The sequence below is a fragment of the Eptesicus fuscus genome, chromosome 3, assembly GCF_027574615.1.
Source record: "Eptesicus fuscus isolate TK198812 chromosome 3, DD_ASM_mEF_20220401, whole genome shotgun sequence".
NCBI lineage: Eukaryota > Metazoa > Chordata > Mammalia > Chiroptera > Vespertilionidae > Eptesicus > Eptesicus fuscus.
This window is the reverse complement of record NC_072475.1, coordinates 30827239-30833639: the sequence shown is the minus strand read 5'-3', so window position 1 is coordinate 30833639 and position 6401 is coordinate 30827239.

The following is a 6401-nucleotide window of genomic DNA, read 5'->3' as shown; positions in this document are numbered from 1 at the left end:
TAGAGCATCAGACTGTGGACTGAAGGGTCCCAGGTTCGGTTCCGGTCAAGGGCATGTACCTTGGTTGTGGGCACATCCCCAGTAGGGGTTGTGCAGGAAGCAGCTGAATCAATGTTTCTCTCTCATTGATGTTTCTAACTCTCTATCCCTCTTCCTTCCTCTCTGTAAAAAATCAATAAATATATATATATATATTTTAAAAGTACTTCTCTATTTAAAAAAATTAGTATTATGATCACATCATATAACTTAATCCCATTTGCTGACCATTTGTTGTTGGTGGTACTTTGAAATAATGCAGGGATTTAGAAGTCATAGTTGCTGCTCTCAATGGGCTAATAACCAAAAGGGTGAGATGAGCTATTACAAATGAAAAACAAAATTAAGGGTCTACACAAACATAAAAATTCAGACTTCAGGCATGAACTGGTCAGTGTATCCAGCCCTCCTAGCCACAGGGCTTGAGCACAGAAGCCAAAGAAACCATGAGACTGAGTGACTCCCAGGAGGTTGTGTCTATTAGGAGAGACATATGTTTTTCCTTCTACCCTAGGATTTGAGAATGTTGGGTCTGGACAGCTGCAGGCCTTTTACTAGCAGGAGAGGAGGCCCTGAGCTGCTCAGGGCCACTTTAATAGAACCTAAAGATGAAGTCAAAGGAGAAACTGGATCCTTGGTGGCATCATTTGAACTACTAGAAAAGCCTTACCTGAAGCCAGAAATCTAGACTTTTTGGTTTCAAAAGTTTCCTTTCTAGTTTAAGCCAGTTTGAATTAGGTTTCCTGTAATTTACATTATAGAGCATCCTAATTGATTTCCTGTAATTTACATTATAAAACATCCATCTTAAAACAAGATAATTAAAACAAAATATTATTTTAAATAAAATATTTTAATGTTCACAAAAAGTGTTTGGGTCTTCACAAGAATTCTTATAGTTTATTATTATCCTTTTTTAAAAAAAAAAAGAATTCTCACCCTAGGATATTTTCCCATTGATTTTTTAGAAAGAGGAAAGACAGAGAGAACTATTGATGTGAGAGAAACACATTGATTGGTTGCCTCCTGCATGCATCTTGTCCAGGGCTTGGGCCAGGGAGGAGCCTGCAACCGAGTTATGTGCTCTTGACCAGAATCGAACCCGGGATCCTTCCATCCGCGGGCCAAACCGGCTCAGGCAATTGCTATACTTTAATCTTAAATTTTAAAATAAAACCCTGATTTTTGAATTAACAAATATTTCAGTGATAGTAATCATAGGAAGTAACCCAATCTGATCATTCATTTTGAAAAGGGAAGTAGTACTTAGAAACTATTTTGTGGATGTCATTTGCCTAATGTTGGTGAGTGTAGACAAAGGCTGGTGAATTATGATTTTTTTATGTTTCTGGTATGGAACAGTCACCAGGCCTGAAATAAAGACTTTTGTTCATATCCTACCAAGAATAAAAAAATGTTGCTTTTTATAGATTTCTCTTTGAAGTTGCTGATATCCCTCTCATGTACAACCTATGCAATCAGATACCTGATTCTTTCTGATTCCTGAGCTGAGAATCTTTACTTATTTGTTTGCTCAGTTAAATGAGTGGTTTTAGTGGCAAACCATTGGGGTTGATACAAAGTACATAGAGCCAAGATAATAATTTAGGACAAGCTGAGTGTTAAAGGATTCTAAACCCACTGTAATAATAATCTCATAAAACAATGAACAACCTGTTTATCATTTACTTTATTTAAAAGAAAACACACGAGAAAACAAAAAATAACAATGTAACATGGACAAAATTCCTTTCTGCTATTTTGAATGAAGTTGTTTCTATTTACTCAGTGTCTGGATATCTAAATGTGTGTCTGAAAAGAAAAGGTTGTCATAGTAGAGGTCTATAATGAAGTCTTGAAATTAAAAGGGAACAGTTTTCAACTATTATTAATCAAATTGTACCAATGCTTTTTGTACTTGAAATTTCTGCCTTTTAAGTGAAAGAAAACTGCAGCAGAGTTCTCTTATCAAAGCAAAGCACAGTGCTGCATTAGACATAACTCTAGTAAATATTGTGCTGCCTTCACAGAATTGCTTGGATTAGTTATTTAAATGCAAAACAACAGGTGGACAGTTTAGCAAATTATCTGCCGGCCCATATAGAAAGCACTGAAATTTCTAGTTTCCACAGAATTCTTTGCAGTGTCAGAGAGCATTTTTAGTTTATTATGTCATATACATCCAAACTTTGCCTTAAAGGTATTGCATAATGAGTCTTGTTAAATTCATTAAATATCTCTATGACTGTATCAGTAAAGATGTAGAAATGCTTAAAACAGAATTTATGGACCCAGATGAGTCAGAGAGAAGAAACAGAATGGATTGCAGACACAGAAGAAAGGCTATTTCAATTGCACATGTAAATACAGCTCATCAATTGTGCATCCTAGTGTATATGTGTGTCTGAAGAGGCGTGTGCCCTTGAGCAAAGGGGAGACTATCACCAGATTTCCCAGGAATTTGTGTATTTTCCCAGGACCTTGGGGCAGTGAATGGGAGACTGCTTGAGATAATCACTATAGGAGAATCAAACAATTTAGAGGAAAGAATGGATGGCTTACTACTACAGGAAGTGCTTAGGAAGTGAGGAAGTGTGAATTTAGAGTGGCTGGGTTGGTGGCCAAAGGAATTCAGAGTCAAGAGTCAGAACAAAGGATGTAGATATATCCACTGTCAAGCTGGTCCCTAGGACAGGGAGAAACATCCCTCCACAGAGTGAGGTGGGTGAGACTTCTGAGAAATGAAAGATTCTCACAGTGGGTAAAACTCTCTGGGTTTGCTTATATGGAAAAGGCAGAACGAGAACTCAGAGCCCTAATTTAGGAGACCTGTGAGATGATTTCAACAAGAGGAAGTGGTTGGGAAAGAGGAGGGGCCATGAACAAAAGATGGATGGCCATCTGCCAGTGTGACTAGAAAGAGTGAATCCAAAGCACAGTTTGTGGTGTACCTTTTCCTCTACCTGGAAAATAATAATAATAATAATAATAATAATAATAATAATAAAGCTTTCCTCTTTTCCTATGAGTCAAAGTAGAGGGTCTGGTCAAGAATGGACTACATGAGTGAGGGGTGAGTCAGTGGTGTTTTTTCCTTTGGTGGCTGGGAAATTAGCTTTAAAAAATAGGTGCCTAGGTTGTTGGGTCACAATTTTCCTAGCACTATTGCTTATGCACCTGATAACCTTAAGAAATGAAGTAATATCTCCTCACTCCTCCACACTCCATCTCCACCCCTGGACAAAGAACATGCTTGTTTACTGCTTGCTATAAAATTAGTGGGTTCCCCAAGCTCAGTGTTCCTTAGCTGTGAAGCAATCCATTGCATGGGTAGGCAATCCACTTCATGTGTCATCTGTGTTGTCCCCATGACACTTGAGGACAAAAGGAAATATGCTGACGTTCATGATGTTTATTGTGTCATGTGTAATAAAGTCCTTTGTCTCTGACCCAAAAGTCTTGAGTATTCTGCCAACTTCCAAAAAATGATACTAGTGAGTGGTAAATTTATTATGTTGTTGGTAAAGTAATCCCAGATCCAGCATATATTATTTTATCTGTACATATTTTAGTATACATTCCAAGAGATAAGAACTCTTAAAAAACTTAAGTAAGATGAATAAGTTGTAGAGAATTACTGTACAACATTGTTCCTACAGTTAACACTATTTTATTGTGCACTTAAAATTGTTAAGAGGAAAAATTTCATGTTAAAGTCCTTACCAAAATAAAAAAAATCCTCCAAAATACTAATATCACATTTTTAAAAATACAATAATTCTTTAATAAAACTGAATATTTTTAATTGTGTTCAAATTTCTCCAATTGTTTCATTTTTTATAGTATATTCAATAGGCATCCAAATATTTATATTGGGTGACTTGAATCTTTAAAATATTTTATTGTAGTAAATACCTAAATCTACATATATATCATAAAATTTGTAATTTTAACTATTATCAAGTGTATAATTCAGTGGCATTAATTACATCGACAATGTTGTGCAACCATTATCACTCCTATTTCCAAAACTTACCCCTGGGTGATTTGAATTTTTAGTATATCATTTAATCTACTGGTTTTTCTTTTCCCTCTGTTTTTCCTTGCAATTTATTTGTTGAAGAAAATCAGGTAATTTTTACTATTACCTGATTTTCCCAGAGTTTGGATTTTTCTATTTCATAACTGTTCCATCAAGAGGCATATAATGGCCCTAACCAGTTTGGCTCGGTGGATAGAGCGTCGGTCTGCGGACTAAAGGGTCCCAGGTTCATTCCGGTCAAGGGCATGTACGTTGGTTGTGGGCACATCCCCAGTGTGCAGGAGGCAGCTGATTGAGTTTCTCTCTCATCAATGTTTCTAACTTTCTATTCTTCTCCCTTCCTCTCTGCAATAAAATATATTTAAAAAAAAAGAGGCATATAATGTCTGGTTGTTTCTCTTTTTGTGATGTCAGCAACCATTTATGATTATTGTCCAGATCCTTTATTTTTTAAAGGTGCAAAATGGTGATATTTGAATTCTATTACTGCTTTTTACTAGCTCTAATACTTCCATAGAAGAAACAGGCATATTGTTACACACACACACACACACACACACACACACACACACACACACACACATTTATTCAATCTGTCTAAACAGAATATTTTATAAGTCAGAAGACCCTATTTAGCAAACACAGTTTATTGTGTTTGGTTTTCAAACATGAGAGAGATTTTTGTTGTTGGCATTGCTGTTGTTTAATTCTCAAAGGGGTACAGAGTATGTTCAGGACTAAAGTAGCATTTGTGGAAAAGTTAAAGACTACTTCCATATGAGTGAAATTTTCACCCTCCAAAATCATTTCTGTTACTAAGGTGGGTCTTTTGTTGAAAGATAGCTTATAGTCATTAACCTGGAGAGAAAGCAATCTTAGTGTGACAAGCCATTTCAATCCCCCTTTCTTCCAAAGAAGAGTGCTGAGAGCTGGGGAGAGCCTCCTTTGCATGTGTCCCGGGCCCTTTTTTATGCAGGACCTAAAATTAATCACAGTGCTTTTTCTGGTGATGGTGCATGCCAGGATGGCATATCGGAATATTTTCTTAGAGCAACAAGGAGACACATCTGTTCAAGTGAATCAGTTACCAGCTCAATTGACTCATCTAGCAGGAATAACAAATTCAAAAGCCATCATATGGACTGAACCACATAACTTCTTTGCCTCTAAAAATATAAATTAAGCTTCTCTTTTTTATCCACACCCCATAGCATCTGTTAACTTACATTTGGTATACAGCAGTTTCTTGTGAAACTTCTGTATGCTGGGAATTAGAGCAGTTGAAAGGTCATGTGACAAAACTTCTTGGAATTTTAAAATTTGGAGGGATTCTGTGTGTGTGTGTGTGTGTGTGTGTGTGCACGTGCGAGCATGTATGTCTCCAGAGAGAGTAAACAAGCAAGTCATATGCATATTTGATAGTATAATGTAATATAAAAGCAGGGAAAAACCTGCTTTTTTATATTAAAAATAAAGGAAAGAAAAGCTCAACTAAATTAGATTGATTTGTAGCGGAATGACTTCAAGAACCCACTCTTCAAATCAGAGAAAAAAGCTCACACTCTGCGAAAGCCTGATTTCTTCCAATGTGGACAAGCATGTTATATATGTTTATCGGTGCAATTTGTTTGTTTTAGTTATCTATTGCTATGAAACAAATTACTCCAAAACTTAGTGGTTGAAAACAACACAGATTTATTATCTCACAGTTCCTACGTGTCAGGAATCCGGGAGCAGCTAAGCTGGGGACCTCTGGCTCAGGGCTGCCATTCAAGCTGTGGGCAGGAGCCATATAGTCATCCCAAAGCTTGATTCTGGGAGGAGCCCCCTTCAAGTTCCCTCCTGTGGCTGTTGGCAGCCCTCAGAAGATCCATTTCCAAGTTCAATCACATGGGCCTCTCTATGGGGCTGCCCAGAGGCTACTTCAAGAGAAAGTATTCCAGAGAGTGAGAGGGAGCACCCCAGGCAGAACCCCGCAGAGTGACATCCCATCATGCCTTTCATATTCCATTCATTAGAAAAGTCAAGTCCAGCCCACTCAAAAGAGGAGGGGATTGCATAAGGACATGAATGTCAGAAAGCAGAGATCATTGGGGGTCACCTTAGAGGCTGCTTACTACAGTTTCTTTATTTTAAATGTAAATTAAAAAAGAAAAGAAAACACATTGCCATAGTTAGAAATTCAAACTGTATAAGAGGGTAAGAAGTAAGCCTCCCTCAGGACTAAAGTCCCCTGCCTTGAGCAAACTTGTGTCAGTTTCTTGCGTATCCTCTCAGAGGGTCTCTGCTGGGTGTGAAGTTGGAAGAGTGGAACTCCACA